Source organism: Anser anser, assembly GCF_964211835.1.
Source record: "Anser anser genome assembly, chromosome: 12".
In the NCBI taxonomy this organism is placed as follows: Eukaryota; Metazoa; Chordata; class Aves; order Anseriformes; family Anatidae; genus Anser; species Anser anser.
The window spans coordinates 2,958,727-2,984,000 of record NC_139733.1 but is presented as its reverse complement, the minus strand read 5'-3'; the positions used below and the strand labels follow the sequence as shown (position 1 = coordinate 2,984,000).

The 25,274-nt window shown below is 36.4% G+C and overlaps 1 protein-coding gene across 5 annotated transcripts in view; it reads left to right on the top strand.

Moving 5' to 3' along the window:
- CACNA2D3 (calcium voltage-gated channel auxiliary subunit alpha2delta 3) overlaps nucleotides 1–25,274 on the top strand; it is a 509,008-nt gene that overhangs the window by 10,385 nt on the left and 473,349 nt on the right. Inside the window, exon 1 of one of the 5 annotated variants that reach the window (XM_083795922.1) lies at nucleotides 5,348–5,366. The exons of 2 other annotated variants lie outside the window; for them this stretch is intronic. The gene's annotated coding sequence lies outside the window, so the exon portion shown is untranslated. 2 more of the 5 variants (XM_083795920.1, XM_083795921.1) reach the window with 2 other exon arrangements.

Sequence of the window (25,274 nt, the reverse complement as noted above, 5' to 3'; positions counted from 1 at the left end):
TCTTTGCTTTGTCATTTTTTATCAAAACCTTTGTTCTGGAACCCTGTGCTTCAGCTATGTGTGTGTGACTATATTTTGCAGTTTTACGATTTGAGTGACAGAACATGAAAGATTATTTCTGTAGTTGCATTCATGGTACAACATCCCTTTGGTATTTCTGGTTTTGCTTTTATTTCTTAAAGCAGTCTTGTTCCATATGTTTTGTTGTTTGTGTATACAAACATAACATATTATTGGAAATTTTGGTAATGTTTGTCAAACCACATATTTTTTCATTTCTGCATATTGAATACATAGCAAATTTCTGACTTCTGCCAAATATAGTGATGTAGAGGTTTCTGTCATACATTTATTATGTGCCTTTTTTGATAGTCCAATTCAGAAAAAAAACATTTATCTCCTGGACATAAAATAAATGATGGTAGCAATGGTGATTAGCATTATGAGGGAATAAAAAACAGTCTTCAGTTTAAGTGTACCATTCAAACAGCTTGGCTAACATTTTTCCTCTACTCTTGAATGCTAATTGTGACTTTCAATTGGAGCAAATAGTCCTGCAAAACAGTGTAACATCACCTGAAAAATATTCCCCTGAAACATTGCACAGTGGGGGATGCGGCTATGCATGGCATATGAAATTAAAGATACGTCACATACTGGCACATCAGCTTTGTCATTTCACCCACGCTGTAGCATTGCAGACTTTAGGTGACATGCCACAGTTGAAAAGCCAGCATATGACAAGCTCTTCATTTAACTGAGTATGCCAGATGCTAGGAAATACTGCAGTCTCCACTCATGTTTTGTATAATCAGTTTCCAAACCGTTGTGCTCTCTAAAATGTGGTGTTTTGAAACACCATTTAGGCAGAACAATGATTATCTATACACTGAGTTTGCATCTGGAATAAAAAAATGGAAATACCCCACTCCCCAACTCTCCTGCCTCTACATCTGTAAATCATTTAAATCTAACCATTTATTTCAGGATCCTACATTTGCCAAGGAATATCAGAAATCCACATGATGTCCCAAGTGCCAGATTTTGTATTTGGATCTCTGATTTAGATGAATAATGTGTAAAAGTTCATGAGGTGTGAAACTGCATATAGATAGCTCCTCACTCTTTTATGCACAGGAGAACATTAAGGTTTCTTCCAAGGTCAGTTCAATTTATGCTCACCAAATACTATCAGAAATGTCAGTTGCCTTCAGAGATAGCAAATGACTAAGCATTTTGTTAATATTAATTTACTGCCCCACCGTGCCCACTTTTGAACCCCCAATTAAAATACAAAGGCTGTGAGGACAGAGATGTCAAGATACATTGTTACTGTAATTAAAAAATAAGACTGCTAGCTACTGTGACAAACTTAATCTTTCACATGATTAAGGGCTATGAACCAGAGGTAATATTATAAATATTATAATTTGGTTCTTTGGCTGGTTTAAAATATAGTCATAATTGCAGAAGACATACCTATACAGCTTGTTACAGTTGCTTCAAAGGTACTCATTCGTTCTTTAACTGGGCTCATCCAACACATTATCATTACTCAGGTTTTTAACATAATGTACCTTATTTTCCTGTTCAAAACAATTAGATGACCACATAAATAGGCAAGTAAATTTTTTCACTAAAAACTGTTTTGCAGTTAATAGCATTGCCGGTCTTTGTGAATAGTTGGTAACTGCAGGCTCTTGGAGATGCCACAACAAAGAATTCTTTAAACACGCAGCTGTACACTAAAGAACTGACTGAATGGATTTGATAAATTGGTTAAAAAAAAAGAAAAAAAAAAGGTTTTGGCTCAACAAAGTAAAAGCTGACCAAAGGATGCAAAGGAAACAAAATGTTCATGAACAAAACAAAATAAAGGAATCTATCAATTGGAGGAGTGCAAAGAGAAGAACTAATGTCCTTTATTTTGTTTTTGTTGATTTATTTATTGCACTTCATTTTATAGTTCACTGGTTCAAGTCTATTCCAGAAGCAGAAGCTTACTGATGTTTGAAAAATTCTCAATCTATGTTCATGTGCTATCCGTGTCATAATAGCTTCCACATCTAAATTTTAGATCCTTTGTTGGTGACTCATCAAAAAGTGCAAGAGTTAGCTGGAATAATAAAGATTTATGTCTACTTTCAACCAGGAATGTTCTTCTGTGGAAAAGGATAAGACTTGTTTTGTCTTCCTTTCCAGCAAAGCTGCATAGGGAAGCTTTTCCTCTGTAACTGATCAAGTATGTGTGTCACTGAATCTGAATACTACTGGGACTCTAAAACTATACTCTTTAGTCACCATTCTTCTTTGTGCCTGGAGGTAATGTGAGAAAGTAAATGGTGGTCTTTGCTGGTTTTTCATTTTTTTTTCTTAATCTCTGAGAAGCTGTTGATGAGAAAAAATGCTTCTGAAACTGTGATTATAGATTTTTGGGACCATATCCTATTTTGAAGAATAGGACTTGAGGATTAAGCCAGTAGCTAGTATAATGAAAGAAATAGCCAAATGGGACATTCTTTGTGTCTTACGTGGTCTATCACAGAATCACAGGACTTTTAAGGTCAGAAGGGACCTATGGAGGTCCACCCTCCCTGTTCAAGCAGGGACACCTAGAGCAGGTTGTCCAGGACCATATCTAGACAGCTTTCAAAGATCTCTAGGGATGGAGACTCCACAACCTCTTTGGGCAGCCTTTTCCCATGCTCCATCACCTGCATGATAAAGAGGTATTTCTTGATGTTAGACAGAACTTCTTGTGTTCCAGTTTGTGCCCATTGCCTCTTGTCCTGGCACTGGACACCACTGAAAAGAGCCTGGCTTTGTTGTCTTTGCACCCTCCCTTTAGGCATTTTTACACATTGATGAAGTACCCCTGGAGTCTCCTCTTCTCCAGGCATAACAGTCCTAGTGCTCTCAGCCTCTCCTCAGAGGAGGGTTTCTCCAATCCTTTTATTGTATTGGTGGCCCCTACTTTGGACTTTTACCAGTATGCCCAGTACACGAGTACTGAGGGTCACTGAACTGGACACAATACTCTACGTATCTGAATAGACAGGAAGGATCACTTCTTTTGACCTCCTGTCAATATTTTGCCTAATGCAGCCAAGAATACCATTAGCTGCCTTGGCAGCAAGGGCTCTTTGCTCACTCACATTCAACTTGATGTCTACCAGGACCCCCGGGTCATTTTCTGCAGAGCTGTTTTCAAGCTGGGTGGCCTCAGCATGTATTGGTGCCTGGAGTTGTTCCCCCCTAGATGCAGGACTCAGCCCTTGTTGAACTTTATGAGATTCTCGTCTGCCCGCCTCTCCAGCCTGTCAAGGTCACTCTGGACGGCTGCGTGGCCTTCTGGGGAGTCAGCCACTACCCCCAGTTTCATGTTGTCTGTAAATTTACTGAGGGTGCTCTCTACACCATCATCCAGACCACTAATGAAGATGTTAAACATCTTGTTTATTGAAGGCTGGACCCAGTGTTGACCCCTGGAGTACTCTACTCATAACTGGCCTTCAACTAGACATTGTACTACTGCCCACTGCCCTCTGGGTCCAGACAGTTTTTGATCCACTTCATCCTGCCCATATTTCAACAGCTTCTCTGTGAAGATCTTACGGGGGATTGTGTCAAAGGTCTTTCTGAAGTCCATGAATACAATATCCATTGCTTCTCCATGTGTGCTAACCATAGTGCATTTAAAACTGTATCAGAGTTTTTGCAAAAAAAAAAAAAAAAGAGTAAATGATTCCTTCACTTGCTCTGGCCATTTGAATAGAATTTCAGTTACACACTTCCTGTTATATTTGTGTAAAACCTAAACTATTCCTGTTTTGCCTTTTTGGCTCAGTGAAGAACAGCTCAAAAGATTAGGAACAAAGCATTTTTGTAGAACTAACATGCACTTCAGATATTTGACTGCAGAAACTGTTGCTTAGCCACAAATGGTTTCTGTCAGATTCGGCTTTTATCTTGGATGTTCCTGAAGGAACCTGGATTAACATAATTAAAACGTTCATGAACCATCTCATTATAATTTTAGAAATTTCAGTGCTGAATAATACAATAGGGTTTATTATCAGGCTTTATGGATGAGCCTTTTTATTTAGTAAAATGTATTTTTTTGCATTCACTTTCACGTATATACTTTTATTATTTTAGTCTAGAATTTGAAAAAAAGAGATAAAATATCAGTAAAATTAACATAATTTTATCATCCAAAACACCAGGCAACTACTTGTTTTTACTGAATCTTCTTGTGCCTTCTTCATTAGACAGATCTGAAGTCAGACGTACATTATATTGCCGTGACTTCCAATTAATTCCAAATTAACCCAAAATTGAAAATCTATACAATCCATCCGGTTGTTGTAGTAGGGTGAGATACTGCATATCATTTCTAAAAACAAATTTGAAATTCAGGGGGAGTGAATCATAAAGGTGTAAGTACAGTCCGCTCTGTATGCTGCATTAGTCTTGGATGAAACTACCTGAATATATATATATATATATGGAAATATAAAATATCTGCAGCAATACCAAGGAATTTGTGATTTTTTTTAATACTGTTTTCTTCTTTCCAACATCATAGACGTATTGAAAATGTGATGTAGTAACGGAGCTGATAATGAAGGTGGTTTTCCGTTTCACACAAGTTATTGACAGCTATTATTACAGCTTTATAACACAATATGAGTTTGTAGCATTTTTTCTTTCTTCTTGCTCCTGTTCTGGCTTTTAAGGTGTTTTCCTGTATGTACTGGATCATCCCAGTACTCTTTTGTGAAGGATGAGGAGTTCTTTACAAGGGAAGCAAGGTTGCTATCAAAGATGATGCTGCAATTTCTTCTGCCCAATGTTTTCTTTACTTCTGCCCATAACATAGACATATTATATACATATTATAATATTATATATATAATATTATATATTTGGTATAAAAGAGTCTCTTTTACAAAAGAGCTCTCACTTGGAAGTTCATCTGCTCTGCAGCCCAAATATTTTTTTTTCTTATTTATGGGTGAAATGTAATCAGCCTTTCTCTAGACCTAACATCTGGTAGACAGAAGTAGCATTATTTTTTGTTGTTGATGGTGTAGACTAAAAATAAATATCTGTTTGAAGTCTTTAAGGAGAGTTTATAGAGTGCTGAGAATTTTTCCTCTTACCTTGTCTTGTGTATCTCAAACCCAGTAATACATTTCATAAAGTAATTACACCTGCATTGCACAGGTGACTGTGGACTGAATAGAGATTTTTCCCATTATAAAATTGATAGCAAGTATGTCCTTCTCACTGTCCCCTGCAGTTTACTCCTCATGTCTAAATCCTTGATTCAGCAAGTCCTCCCTGCTGTGAATATGTATCAGGTTGGTTACCTGGTATTTCAGTTTCATTACTTGATATTTTTTATTTAGAAAAATGAATTAAAGCAAGCATGGAAGTTTGGGGGAAGTGTAGGAGAATTCACCTGTTCCTGGAACAGACAGGAACCTCTGAGAAAGCAGAGTATTCTGTAAACAAATTAATATACAAGCATATACTACATCTTATACTCAGCTGTATGTGTTCATATTTGTGTACTTCAGGGAAACAGAACTGTTGGCTTTCCGTGCAACTTCATTTTTGGATTTATTTGGTTAATAGCATCTGCTGAGGAATAATTCACTGCTTTACTATTATTACTGTTATTGCACAAACAGTTAAAATATTAATCATAATTTTGGCTCTACATTTTAGTAACAGAACATTAAACATAATAATGCTACACTTAATAGTGTAGTAATATCTTTTCTAAATATTTTTACCAAGATCTTGGAATAAAATAGAAGATAATATACAGCAAATCCTTTCTGATTTTTAAGTTAGCTTAATGACTCCTGAAAGAAAGCTTTGAGAAGTTTGTGAATACTCACAGAACCTTCACTGAGTGATGGCTACTAAAAAGATGACAGCTAATGCAGTAATTGTATCTTTTTATGGAAGAGTTCTCTTTCCTTTTCTGAGCATTACATAATTCACAGTGAGTTTCTGAGCCAAAACTCAAGTTCTGGGGACTGAGAACCCATTGCTTAGGACCAGACTGTGAATTCCTTACTCCTGTTGTTGAATGTTTAGTTATTGTCTTCAGTGTTTGCATTTTTCGTATGAGTAAATGCACAGCAAGGGAAAAAGATCTTGTTGGTTTAGTCTTTAGTATCTGTTTCTTCAGCGGTATGTGTGAGTTCGGAGGATACTAATTTGATCTATCTTTTGGGCATATGCAGGCAGTTCTGTGTAAGTTTGTCGGCTATGGAAAAATACAAATAATGAACAAAAATAGAGATTACAAGTATTGTGAGCAGAAGACATAGAGATTTTCCCTATTTCTCTTGAAAAAAAATATTTTCCTGAAAGAGTTTTAAAATACTTGAATATAAATTTTGTTGATCGCCTCTTTGGTATTCGACTACGTGTAGTTGTGAAGCTGTGCCATAGGCTGCAGCCTTGTCAAATAGCATAGGGAAGTTGTAAGAAAATGGACATTTTTCATATAAGTAACATATGTGGATAAATATATAGTTAACTTTAATTATATGAGAGTCAATTGCCTTTTGGTGGGTACTTCCTCTGTAAACCTACAATATGGTTTATTTGCCTTTTCAGTAGTTATCCTATTATGGTAATTTTCACTTATATTTTGCAGACCTTTTCTGATCAGAAATAATTGCTCTTAAAATAATGCACTGCCCTAATATATTTAGATCATCTAAGATGAATTCTTTTGTGGTGATGCAACCTGACATACCTTGGTGAAAAATTGTAGATGCGGCATTTTATACATTAGGGAAAAACAGGCTGACTGCATGAGAAAAGGAGTGGTGAGTCAGGAGAGGGAGATGAATGACCTTTTCCTTTTTTTTTTTGTTATTTCTGTTCATCTCATATTTGTGAAACATTTCCAGAGGAGAGAAAATCCTCAGGTAATTAATTCACTATGATGTATAAATGCTTTCTGAATTGAATAAATAGCATTAGATTTTTTTTAAAAACGTTTGGGATGTAGGAACTCTAACAACAACTATTTGGACATTATTGACAAACAATATCCCTAAGTCACATAAACATTACCCTTAGGATCAATTATCAATTGATATCAATTATCCCAGAGTTTTCAGCCAAAAAGTTCTGTTTGATCTTCTTTGATAACAACAAAATCTAAGTGAATGCAATGTGTGGTCTGCATTTTCTTCTTAAATTTGTCTTTAATGGGGTAACTTTTTTCCCTCAATCATAAGTTGGAGTAATTATGATAACTCAGAATGGATTTAGACGTTTAAAAGCAAATCAAGCCAAACTAATTATAAGAAGAGACTGAAGACTGTGTATCACTTTCGCTTGTACTAATGGCTTCAGAAATTGGTATGTCTGAATCTGAACCTAGTTTGAGAGGTCAACTGTGTACTGTTCTCACCATCATTTGCAAACAGCTGGAGTACCTGTGACAACAGAAATAGTTAACATTAAAAAATATTACAAAAAAAATTATTTTGAACCACCTTTTACACTAGGTTCATACAGAGTGATATCTTAATATATGATGAAGAATCCTGGTAAGTAGATCCAAGCATCCTTCTTTTCTGTTGCTGAAACTTCAAATTAAAGACCGTGGCAAGACTCACACTAGGTGTAGCCTCCAAAAATACTCCTTAAGTTTGTTTTTTTAACTGTTTGCCCTCTGATAGGGGAAGTAATCTAAGTTCCATATTTACTAATGAGATGTTATGTGAGACTGTGTCAAAATCTTAGGTAAATGAAAATCTATCACGTTTACAATTCTCTCATATCCAGCAGGTCACAGTTTCCCTACAGAGGAAGAAGCATGACCACCCTGTGGTTTTCCTGTATCAAAGATGCCATCAACAAACTAACTGTCTGATTCTAAGATTACTACATTCATCATGTTTGTTTATGCTCGCTTTTACGTTTAGCCAAAAATAAGCCACTTGTCTTTTGTCAAGTTTCTCCATGAGGATCAGCAGTAAATTCTGACTAGAGTCCACATTGCATCGTCTTGTTTTTGAGAATAGGACAAGACACTTCCCATGGTTGCCACAGTAATGCTATATAAAAGTGTAACTAATGAATGCAAATTGTGAAGATGCCTCAATGAGTTGCACTTATATCAATCATATTCAAAGAACAAATACCTCAAAGAAAATTGCAGAGTGACAGATTATTTAAATTCCTCCCTGTGGTGACTAAAATGTTAGAACAATTTATTTATTTTCAGAGATTGAGTTCCCTGCCCTGGGAGTTTCAGTAGTACTTTCCTTGGTAAATCTTGCATATTCAACATCAGGTATTCATTCAAGGTATTTGGCAGGAGCGAGTCAACATGTAAAAAAAAAAAAAAAAAAAGCAAGACATTTGAGCTATCAGAAAGCTCAAGGTAAATTCATAAAGCCTACCATCTCACGATGTTTCAACAGGATTCCTGAGTGGTATATTTTCAGTAGCATGCATTAAATGATTTTTTGCCTTAATTTAATTAAGGATAGATATTCAAATAATTGTCAGTGAGTCTCTGCTCTTGTGTAACTGTGAATATTTTGGCCATGTCATCCTTTGCAGTATCATCTGCAGCTTGCAATATCCTCTTACTGCATTTGTTCACGATCATGATAGAACATAGATCTTAGTTCATGCTTCTGGTTTCTTTGGCAGTAGTTTGTAACCAAATCCTTTATTTAAAGACTTCTGCCTTGTGTTTCTCACAGAGTAATTAATCTGATTGTGGCCATGCAAGGTAGGTTAATTCTTCTGGACCTTTTGACTTGTTTTAAAATTATGGGTACTTCCAAGTTGGAATTTCTTCTCATTCAGGCATTCTTCCAGCTAAGAGACAAAATAACAAACAGAAGGTGGGAGAAGGCAAATGTAGATGCAGGGATTTGATGTACTCTATCCCTTGTTTGGGGATAAAAATTAAATATAAGTTTTCATTTATGATGTCTCAGGAAAAGGAAGCATTTCATATTCGCTCCTTCATGGACCCATCTACAATAATATTTTTCAGTGTGTGAAATGTTCTTTGAGGCATATTCCTATGAAGTGCTGTTTTTACTGCATACTAGTGAAGAGGCATGTAATGAGAAGAAAGTTTGGAACAATTAAATGAACTGTAGCCCTTTTATCCCTTATCCATTAAGGGAAGAGCATTGCAGTAAGCAGCTATGGTGAATAATAACACTGGAAAACTAAAATGAGAGCTGACATTAGTGATAATGCACTTTCTGCCTCTTGAAGGTAATATGCCCACAAAGCAAACAATTTGAAATACACTCAAAAGCAGAGAATTTTACTGGAAGCGAAAATGTTGGATAGCATACTGAAGCAAAATACAAATTTGAAATATAGTGATTGACAGTAGGGAAAGACACTGATATTTAAGTGCTAGTGGGATCGGCATGCTAAAACATTAAAAATGTTGGGCAGAGCAAATCAACTTAATTTATATGTCAAAATCATTTGAAACAAATTACAAAAAGAAATCCATATAGATGTTGATTTCCCAAAATGCCTCATAAAAGTTTGAGAGTATTGGAAATCGAATCAGAACTTATGATAACACGCTGGACTTTGTCTTACCTTCAGTTACTTGGGGTTTGTGATCACTGCTAAGCTTACATATAGTTGAGGTTAAATCTTGTTACAGTTCTGAAATCTACTTGTGTAAATTTAGAGTTACAAATGAAGGATGACTGGCTGCAAGGGAATGACCAGAATGTCACACTTAATGGTCTAAGGAAGGAATGCATGTTCTGTTGAATATATTAATGTTCTGATAATGAAGATTGGATCATTTTCCCTTTATTTTTATTTATTTATTTACTTTTGAGGGATGTGGATTTCTGATTTAACAGTGATACAATACACCAGGAATATAAAGATGCCTAACACGAACCTTAGCAAATAAAACTTGGAGAGATACTTCAAGTATTTTTTACTTAATAGTTGCATCCTCTAATTAGTTGTAAATCTAGCTTAAAAACAATTCACAGTGACACTCTCTGTTAGGCAATTTGCTCAGATCGATACCACTGTTTTTCAAAAGACTCCAAGTGGAGAAAGGAAATTGCTATCACAACATTGCCTATATTCTGTTAGTATTTTTTCTCAAGCTACCATAAGACTATATAGTTTAAGGAATTCCTGTGGGATTCCGAATTCCTGGAGAAGCCATTGATACAAATAAGTATGTGTGTTTATGTTTATGTAACCCTGTGCACCTGCACACAATACATGCTAAGACATCCAAGGCATCTGAAATATATTTGAATAAGTTATTAGACCTTTCAAACAGTATAGCTATTCTAGTCTGACTAGCCTGAATGTTTGATTTTGAAACAGCTGATGAATTTCTCATATTGACAAATGCATTTTCCTTTAAGTGTGTGTTTTGTATCCATAGGAAAACACATGAAGTTGCCACGGTAACTATGAATGTTCCTGAAGTCCTGGGATGAGTAAATTGCTACAGTTTGATAAATATATGGCTCTGTATGGGGCCTATGGGGTAATTCTGTCTATGGCCATTCTGACAACATCCAGGATGGATGGCATCTAGCATCCCATGGAAGCCTATAACTAGATATATACCGGCTAGCTCATAGAATCTCTTATCACACGGGTGGTGATGTGGCTGGGGAAGTACTTTAACAGCACTTTATCTGATAGAGTCTGCCTGGCTTTGCTTTCCCTGGACTAGGCTAGCTCGATGCTAATTCATTCTACTGCAGCCAGAAAAAATGTGGTCATCTTTGCAAGGTAGAGCAGCACCCAGAACTGCTCTGATGGTTTGTGAGGGTGCAAGTTTGCTATGATGAGCAGCTTGTCATTTCTTTTGCAATCTTTTTATTACACCCAGAGAAGCCACTTGCATATACTGTACTTTTCTACTGCTTTTAGGCAAAGAGTAAAGACAACGCTGCAGCTGTCTAGTGGTGAAGACTGGAAGCCAGAAATTGTGAGCCTTAAACATATTTTGTCATGCGAGTAAGTCAGTCTCACATCTCTGCTTAGCTGGGAGTGAATGGGAAAGCTGTTGCTGTTCAAGCGTGTTTGTGAATTCAGGGACTAGCTGCTACCGATACACGTAAGATCAGCTGCTGCTATAGATCTTACTAAGGTACTTAATTCCACAGGGATGATTAGACTTTCCAGTTTTCAAAATATTTAGTTTCCCAAGCTCATATAAAGATTGACCTTGCGACATTTACATTTGGACATATGAATCAAGACAGTGGACATGATTGCACTTACACTTTCAGTGTAAGAAGTATAGACTGAGCAATTTTAGTTAAATATTATGACATATCACAAAAAATGTTTCATAGTAGTAAAAAATCAGGTTAAGGAAAGTCAAATCTAATGTATTATAAACCTTTGCCTTAAATTTTTGTGGTCTTAACACAAAATATCAGTGCAGGGCCATTGCCTAAGTATATATCACATAGTTTTATGCTAATGAGACTACAGGTGAGTGACTCTATTCTCATTACCTTTAGCTATCATGAAATAATATTACAAGTTGGAGCTATAGACCCAAACTGGCTTCTTAAATCATAGTATCAGTTACTTAAAGTGATTCAACTCAGGTAAGATGGGATTCAAAGCTGTCATTCTCATATATGAGATCTAGACAAAGTTAAGTATTTTAGTTTAGTGAAAAACTTAGAAGTTTCTGAGCTGAAGTGAATTCATCTGCTGAAGATGGTAGATACTTTTGCCTGATGCTCTTCAGACAGCTCAGTTCTGCACAGCTTAGAAACTCATTTACTGTTTTGTTTAAACCTAAAACTACAGAACTTTGTATGTTCTTTGCCTTGATTTTGTTTTTCTTTCTTCCTTCATTTGAGGGATGAAATCTTTTTGACTGCTGCTAAGCAATGAATGCCTGATAAAATTTGGCTATTTTCAATGAAATAGAACGAGATCAATTTGAATAAGGAATATCTATCTTATGCTGGTCAAAATGCTCAGGGACAGAGAAGAAGGGGAAAATAGAAAGACTGGAAGGACTTTGGGTACTTTGTTTTCAGGGGAAGTTCAATAGCTCTGCAAGTCTGAAATTAGAAATATGTGCTATATGGAGAAATTAGCAGTAAGGAAAGTGGGCAATCTTTCTGAGACATCTAACAAAACTATAACACAATGATTTGCCAAGGTCAAATATTTCATTTTAATGCTACTTGAAATATTTCTGAAATACTTGTATGAAGCAGCGTGCAAGTCTGAAATCACTTCAATCCTATAGTGAAGGTTTTACAATGGAATAGAGGATGATAAATCAGTGGGAGAAAGCACATTACAAAGAAATATTTATAGGTCCTAGTAATGGCTTTTTAAAGCTGGAACATCTAGTAAGTGCTAGAAGGACTTGATAAAAAGGAACTTTGTCAATAAATGTTCACAGTTTCTAAGGTGGATTTGCATGATTAGCTCCAATGGCTATTACTTTCAAATGATTTCAGATGTTTTGGACTAAACCTGAAATAAACTGATACAGCACTTGAATTTTGTAGCAGGTGTTCCTGCATTTAAATACAGACTTTTACTGAGGATTTTCAACCTGTAATCACTCCTGGGTCAGATATTCTCACTTTCTCTTTCAGCTTACACAAAAGCTTAATGCTGTTTATTGCATGGGTGTTTTACTGTGATATAAACATTCAATACTTAAGTATTTCACATTTTCATAGGATCTTGTATGCCTACACTGAGCAGTGGGGTATAGTGCAAGGAACCCCAAACACGCTAATAATTTTTTTAAACCAGGAGAGAGTCATGGTTTAGCTTCCATTAATAAGCTAATTATCTGAACTCTTTGTCAAGACCAATGAACTTGCAAGATATGAGTCTTGAAAGACTTGAGGTATGATCTTAGATGATATGTTTGGCTTTGAGTTGTTGTATAAAATATACTCCTACTTTATATTTACCAACTGCTACCTGTTCTGTGCCACTCATGCGGAGTATCTTTGACAAATCTCAGCTGCATTCTGGAGTTCATAGAAACTAGCTCGAAGCTGAAATGACTCTTAAATTCTGCTTGACTCCATTCCCATTTATGTTATCATTTATTCCTTGAGGAGTTACATTCTAGATCCAAGTGCAAATACCTTTGCTGCTATGCCTGGCCAGATGCAGAGGGCAAACCAGAATTAAAACTCATTAAAAAAGAATGGAGGATTTTTAGGATCTTCCCAAAAAGGATCTTCTGGAGAGGAGGCAAAGAAGAAATGAGAGCCTTTTACTTGTTCATTAACTTCTGTCTTTTCTATGACATTTCATAGGCGTAGGTTCCTAGCACTGCAGGCTGTTATCTCCTGGGGAGCCAAACACTACCTAACATCGTGTAAGAAGCTGTCAGTGACGCAGCATAGTGTGCACAGCCCTTTCATCTCACTAAGATCAATCCCTCACTCTCCTCAGAGTGTGTCTGTCTCTGCCTTGACTGAACCTTTTATCAGTGTTTATATCAAAACTCTTGAACATCATCTTTTTAAAATACTTTCCAAGGATAGATTTAAATTACAGCAAGCGATATTATAGGTCTCTTGTGCTTTATGAAGTGGGTGAGAGTAACTGTGATTTCATCAGATCTTCCTTTCCTAACACGTCAGTTTACACAGACATATTTCCCATCTGTGCATCTTTTCTTTTTGCCTTGAGGAATTTAGCAGGAAATCTAGTATACATTCAAACACTACTAGAACTGAATAGTTTAGTGATTTCTATTCTGGTCACATCATCAATAATCCTCTGAATGCTTGTTCTAATACATAGTAAAGGTGTTGGGGAACAACATACGTAACTGTGTTGTGTGGAGTTAATTTGGAATCACTGAAGTACTATTAAACCAGCATGTTTGTAGTTACTTCTTATTCTTAAAATTTTGCCATTAGCTATAACCATCTGGGAGAGGGAGATTTCTAAGTCTGATATACAATAACGAACAGTAACATTGTCTTGCACTTGAAGAGCTATTTCCTTTTCCAGATCCCATAGATGTAAATTAATTTTGTCTCATACCTCTCTGTGTTGCAAGCACGTACAGAAATGATAAACTGAAACACCAAACCAGAATTAAATACTTGAACACATTTAAAGAACACAAACACCTTGTTCATAAAAAGAGCCAGAACCAAAGAACAGAACAATGAAAATTTGAATACTTTTGAAAGGCAAGACTATCAACAATAAATTTAAATTTTCTAGGCCTGGTAACTCATATGGAGCTGTACCTATTAATTTCAAATTTCTTTTTTTTATAAATACAACTTAATCTTACAGGATGACCTGCAGGGATAAAATTTGCAGTAAATAACACTAGACAGATACAAGCTTGTAAAGATCTTGCAAAACAAATAAACCAACCAACAGCAACGACAACAAGAAAAAACCTACAGCTGTGGACATTATTAAATTGAGAGCCTCATTATCTTCCCCAGTTGGGGACAATAAACTCACTAGGAACAGGTGTTCTACAAACAACTGTTCAGGTAGCAGGAGAAGAAGTTTGTTGTAGCGGGAAAATACAGTGGAAGAAAAAGTTGGAATGAAGAGACTACAATACTAAGGCTATATGAAATTTGTCTAGTTGAGTCTCCTTGCTGTAAGGAGAACGTGTTTTTTGTGATACACAAGAAGCCTGCACGTGGGTGAATGCAGGTTCTTATTCTGTGAAGTGTAGATGTATCACCTCTGACTTCCAATCATTGTGCTTTCAGTGCATCTAAGTGCATCTAATGTTGTGTTTGTGAAGCTAAATAAACTTAGTTTGTAGTTTTCTAGTAACCGTTATAATATATGGGTATGTGGTTACTAGTGTATCTAGTACTAGATGTGCTTGCTGAGATACTGCTTTTTATTTTAAAAATAAGCTATATAAAGATGATGTAGAATCCCTCATTTCATTACAAAACAACAGCATAAGTGACCGTGGATTTCATGCCTTGGAGAAGGAGCAATATGTGATGATAATTGTGAGGGGATTTTCTGAGCAAGCTAAAAGTCTGATCAGTAAACTTTCCGTTATTCTCACTCTGGATTGCCCAACTTTTCTTATTCTATTACTAATACTTAAAAGACCTTCAAAGCTTCTATCTTGGGCTGTTGCTTTTTTTTTAAACCTCCACTTTCTTTGGGCTCATAACTTAAACTGAAAGTAGGTGACCCAGTAGTTGTTATTAAGAATGAATATAAAGAAAGCTGTTGCATCCTCTATTGTCTCCAGTGTTAAGAGGCAGGTTTTAGTATGTTACATCTCAGCCTTCAGCATCCTGGCAGTGGAGCTGTAGAGCTAGCTCCCTGTGTTTTTGTGTGTCAGTCATAGTTTTCAGTTCTTGGTAGTGAGTTATTAGCGTAGCTCTTTAATATACTCTTCTGAAGTAGTTACATATATATCACTTTTTCTCCTTTGTTAGGGTTTATTTGTCTTTTAGGAGCTAAGTATGTTTTTCTCTCATGTGCCTTGATGTTTACTCTTTAACATTCTGGAACAGTGTAGATGTATTTTGTAGCCACCAAAGTTGTACAAAATTGTGTTTCCTGCTTATGCCATTATTGTACATAAAAATTTCTGAGGTCCCTTTACATTGTAAAAACTCTGAGTTATCATGCAGCCCTCAGTAGTTTCTGGTTGTAATGGTGCACATGGCAGTACCACCTGCTGTTCATATTACTCTGAGTTTTAAGGGTCTGCTTAATGCTTCAGTAGTTAAGGCTTTGAGCACTAATGTTACTAGACCATAAGAATCATACTGTGAAAAGCAAATATGCTTTTTGTGGCTGTCCTTTTTTTTTTTTTTTTTGAGTGGGGGGTGGGGAATGTTCCTATATAGCCAAAGTTCAATTTTGTAAACTAACAATGTTGTCTAAAATAGAAGAAAACCTCTTGGTAGAGGAAGGCTCTGATATAGTTTAAGTTAGAAGAGAGAGGTTGAAAATCTTTGTGTGTCCCTAATATTTCCTTTCTGGTGCAGCAATGTAAGTTGAGCAGGCTGGATGTTCTTGTGTGCTGTAGGAAATCTCCAGTAATGCATCATTGCCTTTCTAAGTGCTGCTTATAACAATAATGTTTTGCATTTATGCAGAACAGAAGACTAAAATTGGTGACTAGATCAGGCATAAAAAAAATATTCTGAGATGTCGTAAGTACGTGGAAAGTACGTAAGCTCGTCACTTTAGCTGCACGTCAGATGTTACCCCAATAGCTAGCCCCATGCCCCTGTTTTCTGGTTTTGGCTGGACATTGTGTTCATCTCTTCCTGTGTTTGTCCTGCACAGCGCTGTAATTTGAAAAGCAGTTCTTCCAAACTATCATCCTTTAAGGTTAGGACCATGCTGCATGAGTGAAGTACACGCATGAGCTCTGGGAGCCCTAGCCTGCCTTTATCCCCATCTTTATGGGGTGTACTCTAGGCATATCAGTGCGAGCAAGTCTCAGCCAACCAGTTCTTGCTGTACCTCTTGGTCTTATGTTGAGAAATTGCTTGTGCTAGTATAAATGCTATGTCTGTCTGGTTGGACTATCTTGGGAGTTTTCTCATTGTACTCAGTGCCTTAATCTTATTTAACTGTGGATATGCACTTCACATCAGACTTTGTACAAGGAGCACAGAAAAGGGTTGATGGCACAACCCTTTTCATTTTTTTAATCTTTTAGTAACCATGTTAGAGTTCCCATCCATATCCCATCTCAGATGGCACTGCATGGAAAAGGGGCCCAATTGCTTAGTTTCCTCTTGCACCTTATGTCCTAATTCACTAGAACTATGTATAAACCAGTGGTATTGACAGCCCATGGCTGCTTTTAATGGGCGATTGAAAAGTAGCTGAGGAGAAAGTAGCTACTGTCAGTAGGCTTGTATTTACCATATGGGGAGTCTAGTTGAAAACTGCTGAAAATTACAGATGTAGACAATACTGCACAGTTTCTTCAAAACTCAAAAGCCCTCTGGCTTAGATCAGAATCCGCTAGGGGATGTCTTGTCCTTCCTCCTTTGCCTATAACTTTCCTGCTGAATCATGTTAGCTTTCATTCTCTGGCTTGTGCAGCCAATGCCCTTCTGGTCTCTCAAGTGACCTGTGAGTTCTTTTTTCTTGCAAACAATGGCTTCCTTTCCAAAATTTTCATATGGTAAATTTGTTCTGAAGGCCCAAGTCCCCATCCAGGTGGGTATGTAGGTAGCTGTAATTATTTTTGCATGCTGGCATTTTGCTGAAATGCATAACTTGATTTAAGAACTGAAGCTAGAGTTCTGTTGCTTAAAGGAGTCTTTCTTTTGTGGATATGGAGATAAATTGTTTTTCACTCATTTTTTAAATGTTTCTTGAGTTTGCAGTCTGTCACAGGCATATCTGAATTCCAAGTGTTAGACTTGAATTTAACATATACCTTTGAAATATTCTAAAACAAGTCATCCAATTGAGTCTGAGCAGTAAGCTGCTTTCTCTTCTTCCCCCATTTCCTGTGCTAATTATGTCTCCTCCTAGAAAGATCTGTGCTCATTTGGTCCTGCTGAGGTGGCAATTCAGCCTGGATTGCTGCATTATTGTTATGTTCTGTTATTATCCTCTAACTGCTTATACTGCTGAATCATCCTGTCTCATCTACTATTGTCTTTGCTTGTGATCAGGTGCTCCAGTGACCTTGGCACCTACAAGAATTTTATATTGGGTTGCTGTGGGGAGTACAAAGTTAAATAGAAGTTAAAGCTTTTTCAAAGCAAACTATGATTCACTTACTGAGCAATGCAGACTGGATAAAGAAAAGGATTTGAAACCTAAGAAGATCTAATAATACCTTGCTTATGCCTGGCATTTCACTCCAGTCCTTAGATAAATATGACTTACCTTTGGCATCCCATGCCCAGTTCTCTTGGGGACCAAATTACAATCTGCTTGCTGCAGACTCTGACTTTGTTAGATTGCTGCAGCTGACAGCTGCAGAACTCAGGACTGGCCATCAAGCCAATAGCAGTGAGTTTGCAAACATGCTTATGCTCTGTCTTAATCTGAAAATAACAATGATGGGCAGCTAATACATGTGGCACTAGTGATGGCTGAGCTTATCTGATGTAATAAAAGTGGATATACCTGTGCACATGTGCACTTTATTCTGCTTAAAAAAAAAAAAAAAAGACGCTGGTTTTTGTCTTTTTTTTTTTTTTTTTTCCTAGCCCTTGCATTGTCATACTTTTATTTTCTGGTAAATGAAAAAAATGACTGGGGGTGGGAAAGGAAAGGCATGCTGGAAAAGCATGCTTTCTTAAGTTATGGAAATGACCTTAGGAGTGACTTTGACAACATGTCTCACTGTCTTAACAAATTAATTAACATGAGAAGACTGTGTGATGCACCAAATTTTAAGAATAGCACTAAAAGCATGGATATCTATGAATTCATGAAAAACTGACTGTTTTAACTATTAGGAAGTTGCAGGTCAAAGATGATCTTGAAGACTTAAGAACTCTACTTCATGGCTGCGTTGTACAAGTGCTTATAACTTGTATTCTGTTTCACAATATAACTTGTTCTTTTTTCTAAACATTGCTATTTCATCATATCACTGGCATTTTTTTCAAGTTAGCCTAAGGTATAGCAAGTTTTTTAGCTTTATTATAATTAGTAGTAGTTTGAAGTTTGACAAGAATTGGTGATAGGGTTCATCTAAAGATTTGTACTTGAAAGATAGTATTGTGTTTTCATTTGTCAAGATGAAACTACTCATTTTTCTGAAATCTGTCAGTCCCCAAAGTGTGTTATGCTGAAATTACCCTGCTGTTGGGGTTGGCCCACAGAAGTCAACGCTGACATTCTGACTACATAAAACCTCTTGATAGATATGAAGAGTTAAGCTCTTTCTCTCAAACTGCGTACTACATGTGCTTAGAATAACTTCTTATATTTCATGTTTGGACTTCTTTTGTTGTTGTTGTTGTTTCCCCCCCACCTAGCTCCCCACACCCCTTTGAAAGGGATGGAACTAGTGGGACTATATTTAGAACCCTTGCTTCCAGTTCTGGCTGAAACTGAGAAGAAAGCTCGTATATGAAGAATCTGAAGAAACAAAACAAAAACAAAAAGTTATTTGATCTATACAGCTTGTGGATTTGATACCTTTAAACATTGTCATTGGATTCTCTCTTTCTAAAGCTTGTGGGCTTCCTATCTTGAATATAAAAGGGGTAATGAGTTTATACTCTGCTACCTGGAGCATATAGGTGAGTGTAACTACACTGCATATGAAGAACAGTAGGATGCTTCTTGCAACCATTGTCCATTTATTGGCTTCAATAGCTGTTTCATTAAGCAGCTGATATGGCAATACTGAACTCTGAATGTCCATAGAGAAGGTCCTTGAAGGGTGGTGGGCAGGCTTCTGGAATTGCAAAATATCTGCTGCTCTGTGGAGCAAGGAAAAGCTGACTTCCTTGTCATATAGAAACCAACACTCTTAAAAACTTCAGTTACTGTAATTCTATATCCAATTCTCCTTTTAATAAGTATGTTTTGAATCCTTTTTTTTTTTTTGTGAAACAACAGTGTTGTTTTTGTCTTTCTAATTTACTTTTTGTGTGTGTGTGTCTATGAAACTGTTGGGACAAAATCATTCAAGATAGTTTAAGTGAATATGTATATATGAAACTTTATTTCTTAGAAATGAAAAATCCCTTTAAAAGTAGGATTGGTTTAAAGAGAACATTTAGTAGTGCTGAAATATGCATAAATTCTATTTAAGTATGAAAGTCAAGGCTTATTCATCATGCATTTTTTTCTAACCTTTCATCACTGTACTATTTCCACCTAAAGTGACAAATGGATCTGTCTTTCTTGATTTGATAGCTTTATAGATATTAGATAAGGAAAAAAAATGTTTAAATAGTTGGCTTTATCCTTGGTGAATCTGGCTATCCTTGGTCAAACTGGATATACTGATGAATTATTTTTATATTCATTTAAAAACAAATAATTTCCCCATCTATTGCCAATGTGTCCGTGTTTCCCCCCACCCTGATTCTCCATGTAACTTGTCGATATTTCTGTTATTGTAACTGAGTAGTTTATATTATTTCTTGTTATGAATTCAGTGTAAAATCATGTCTGATAAAAGAAAAACATTCTTCACGGTGATCAGTAAAGTAGCATGATGCTAAAGTAATGTAGTGCTTATCTGCAGGAGCACCAGATGCAGATGTAGTACTTGTCGACATTCAGGATCTTTCATTCTCTTCTGAAATATCATCTCCTCTTTTATAGATATTCTATTATGCAGGAAAAAAAAAATTGAACGCTTAGCCAGAAATCAACTGTGCCGCTGCATATATCTAAAACAGATAAAAGGCCATCTGGAGCAGAACCATCTATTCCAAGAATTAGTTTGAACAACGTGCTTCAAACCTATGGATTTTTTTGGACAACTCTAATAGAGAATTTATACAAGTCCCCTTTTTCTAAGGATGATTTCCAGTGCTTGTGATTTTGGAAATGGTTATAAACTGCAGGTACCACTGACTTCTCGATTATGAAGCAGTAAGACACTGTTCTACTTCAGGGCTTGAATAGTTTTCTGTGCATTGAAAATACAATGAGCTGTCTTGTTAAAGATTTCTTCTTTGGAAATAAGAGGAAATAATAATAATGAGTTGTAACTTGACAGGCTGAACCCTTCATAAAAACAAAAACAACCAAAAAAATAAAAAATAAAAGCACAGCAAGGCTTATAGTAGTAGAACTATTAGCTAACCTTTTCATGAAACATCATGTGTTGTGGAGAAAGACAATGCTTTCTCAGATGCAGAAATGACTTGCTAGTTTTATTCCATTGCTTCCAATTTTCTGCTACCTATAAAACACTCCAGTCTCTTTTTTTTTTTAATTAATGAAGGTCTATCGGAAGGTCTATCGACCAACATTAACTAGATCTGAAAGTTTTTTTTTCCTAAAAGTGCAAGAGGGAAGAAGTGTGCCGTGCACTGTAATTTTCTTTGAAAAGTAGGTTAAAAAGGTTACAATATGCTCTTTCACTGTTGCTCATAAAAGCTAAGCCATTACTGTGAGTTACATGGAAAATCACGGCTTAGTTTGGCAGAGAGTGGCTGAGTATTGCATTTCTTTTCATGCACCATAATTAACATCTTGGAGACCTTGCACGTTACTAGTTTCCACTTATATTTACTTGTAAATTAAAAAAAAAATAAATCAGCAATGCTAATAGCCTGTATAGCTTTAATAGACCTGTGCTGGGGTAAGAGTTTGCTGGTAGGTAAATGTTTGTTCAACAGTACTCGTGAGAAATCTTGTCATCCTAGAATTCTGTGAGTAAACAAAAAATGGGTTTTAATTCCTTAGCAGGATATTTTTTTATTTTTTTTTTATTTTTATTCCCTTAAGGGACTTCTCTTTTCTTTTCTGGAGAGGGATTAAGTTATGCCTTCAAATACTTTCTGGGGAGTTCTTTTGGCTGATATGGGAAGATGAAATATAATGGTAACTTTTGTAAAGCTGTATGCTCTTGGACCTGCAAGTGACAGCATGGGCACGTTTTCTGTTTAGTTAAGCAACCTTTGTACTTGAATCTCCCTTTAATGTAAGGAAAGGAGCAACGGCCAAATATAATACATTATTACAAAGGTCTTGCGGCTGCTGATATTGGTGACTTTTAAAAATTCTGCTCTGTATCCAGTGTTAAATTATTAACATTGTCTACTTAGTATTTCTATTTATAGTTTGTGTACTTGTTGTGATATGTGTTAACAGGCCTGTGTAGCCTCACAGAAAGAGACCATGACTTATTTTGAAGTTCCACATAATTCAAATAATTGGTTAATGCACAGGAATAATGATTATATACGTTGATTATATATAATGATTATATAAGTTGAGATTTAATACATCAAAGTAGAATAAAAAAAATCCATCAAATTATACAAGATTAGATTCTTTAGTTATGGCCATCAGTAGAAGATACAAATCTTAAATGGCTAGTTTAAAAAAAATAAAAAATGCAGTAGTATTTTTTGTTAACTCCTTGGAAATGTGGAAATGATGATAGTGAAAATAGTTTGCAGATGGTCCTGAAATAAAGGAACAAATATTGAGTTGTGCAGCTAAACAGGAGTAATTCTTAAATTCATAAGTACCGTTTATAGAGTAGACTGTTCATTTGACACAAACACAATAGCAGAAGCTGAAAATCTGTTGTCATTATCACAATGAACTCATATTTTTATTCTTGGTGTTTGCCACCGACTCGCTTTTAAAAAATTATTATAGCCACAATTTGCGTATTGGCAAGGTATTACAATACCTAATACCCAAATGAATGTAACTAACAAAAAGTTAGAGTTTCATTGATATTAGTGCTTGAACTCTTAAAGCAGAGCAGTAAGTTTTATGTGTTGAAAGAGGCACTATATCCAAGCATAGTATTTTATATAAAAGATGCCTTAGTTCTATGCAAGTGGAGAAGAGACTAAGAGGAACACTACCAGATACACTACTAATCTGCATATGTTCTGCTCTTTAGGTCCACATGTTAGTAGTGGGCACTTTGAGCTTGTGTTCCCGTCGGCTGGGATGGAATTAATTTTCCTCCTAGTGGCTGGTGTTTGGGACTTAGGATGAGAATAATGCTGATAACACACCCGTGTTTCAGTTGTTGCTTATCAGTGCTTACACTGACTTCTCACTTCCTCATACAGTCTGCCTGCTAGGGGGCTGGGGGTGCCTGAGGAGCTGGGAGGGGACAGCACCAGGACAGCTGGCCCAGACTGGCCAAAGGGCTATTCTGTGCCACGTGGCATTGTGCTGAGCAATTAGGTGGGGTGGGTGGCTGGGGGCAGGGGCGGCGATGGGGACTGCTGCTTGGGGACAGGGTGGGCATCAGTCAGCGGGTGGTGAGCAATTGCATTGTGCATCGCTTGCTTTCTACTGATTATATTATTATTGTTTCCATTCTTTTTCTGTCCTAATTAACTGTCTTTATCTCAACCCATGAGTTTTTACCCCCTACACCCCCCGGTTCTCTCCCACATCCCACTGTGGGCATGGGGTGAGTGAACTGTAAAAACAAAGGAATGACAGAACATCTGTCAGCCAAACTTTTCTTTAAAATAAATTTTTTAGCAAATTTATACTTCTATATAATTCATTGCTTAAGTGACCTAGAATAAGAAATCTTTGACCTGCTCAAAGCATTTTCATCTGTTATTATATTTCAGTTAGTATCGTGTAGTGCTTCTGTTTGGTGGCATTTTTTTGTCTGATGTAACATACTTTTTTGGGTGGGACTGGCATACCTTATGGAGAAATTGCTTGCTCATGTTTGACTTCTTTAAGCTTGCCTGAGTTTTCAAGTCCTTGCTCAGCTATGCAACATCTTCAACATTTCTAGAATGTAATTCCTCTTTGAAAAATACCTTTACAAATAATACTTTCTGACTTATCAAATCACCTTCTGTAGCTATCTTGTCATGTCAAAGCATACATGTACATATTTCATTATATTTAGAGAGTAACTGAGAGCCTTCCAAAAGGTCAGACTGTAGTACTGCAAGAAGTGTTGTGCCAGATCTGACCATTTCTGAGTTCAGTCCTGTGTATTGTCTTTGACAGTCCAGGGGCCTTCAGAGGAAAGGCAAGGAAACAGAAAACAAAGTTGTGGAAGAAGGTGGTCGTCATGAGTCATTCTTCATCTAAATTAGCTTTAATCCTCTAAATATCCAATAAAACTTTCTGTCCGATTCTACTTTAGATTTTGGTAGTGGTATGTTGAATCTTGCATAAGAAAGCTAATGACTTTTCTTAGCTGAGTTAAAGACAATTTCTCTTATTCTTCTAATGAAAAAGTATCTTTCTGCTCTCAGCTTAAGAAGTTAAAAAACATTGAAATTGTAAAATTGCTTTTAAATTCCTGCAGCTTGATGAAGACTATCTAAAAAGAAACCTAAAATAACCAAACTGTAAGAGCTATGGGGCCAAGATTATTGAAGTGATATGTTTGGTCCATTACTTGCGCAGCAAATGAAGCTAAGGGAATTGGATGCATGCCTTGTTCTTTTCCAATAGCAGTTTCTTGTTCTTCTTATCCCTTTGTTTATTTGTCTTAATTTCTGTGGGGATTCTTCCCAGGTAAAATGGGACTGAGCTTTGAATAGAGCTTGCTTTTTTCCATTCCAAAATGAGTGCAACCTACAAGTGAACACACATGGTGGGCTTTACCAGAACTCTTTAACTTGAACTCAAAGGTAACTGCACTTTAATACTGCACTCTGCAGTGGTAATTCCACTGCACACTTGGAGGTTTTTTTTTTTTTTTTTAGGTGTGAATAAATAGGAATGACAGGAGCAGTAGGTGTGGGTTACTTTTTTTGAGAAGGCAATGCTAACTATTTGCTTTTTTGTTTTGTTGTTCTTAAACTGTATTTATGATTGTGGGCAAATCGCTCTATCTCGGTGTTGAGAACTGCAAGCTAGTTGCAAGGTTGCCCCCCAAATAAGAGAATTGTGATATTTTAAAACTTGTTTTCTGACTGCTATATGGTGTAAATCAGTGCAGTTAAAATAAATTGGATTGTATCGGTGACCTTAAAGTTTGTATTTCAAAAGCCTGGAGACTCAACAGCTACAATTTCCTGTTGAATGCTTACAGAAGCTGCATATTATGATGACCCCAAATGGGTGGCTCTTAATTCAGGTGACTTGTCAGCAGTACAGGCTGAGGAGTGCAATTCAGCTTAATTCTCAGTCAGTTCTCCTGGATCCAGAAAAGGACATCAAGCCACCATTTGGATAGAGAAATGGAGGCTCTCTCTGTTACGCAGTTACTAATAACTAGAAGCACGTGCAACTCCTGAGGTTTCTGAGGAGTGAAGGGCTGCAAGCTCTGCAGCCTCTATGTGCTTTCGTCTGTTCACTCCTGGTTTGCTCTTGACTATTACTGGCATGTTACTTGGCCAGCATGTACTTGTTCTTGACTTAGTGGCTGCTGTTAGCTTCTTTGTTTTAGTATCCTTCTTAAAATAAAGAAGTAACGTAGTTTGACCGTATTTTCAAATAATTGGAAAGTAATGATTTTCTTTACATATCTTTATTTCTTTGTCAGTGGAATGTTGAAATGTGCTTGTAAGTGAAGATTTAACGTGCGTTAACAATACAGTCATTCACTAAGCTTCTCCTAATACTACAGGTTGTCAGTGATTACTGAATTATTTTTTAGTTCCTGCTTT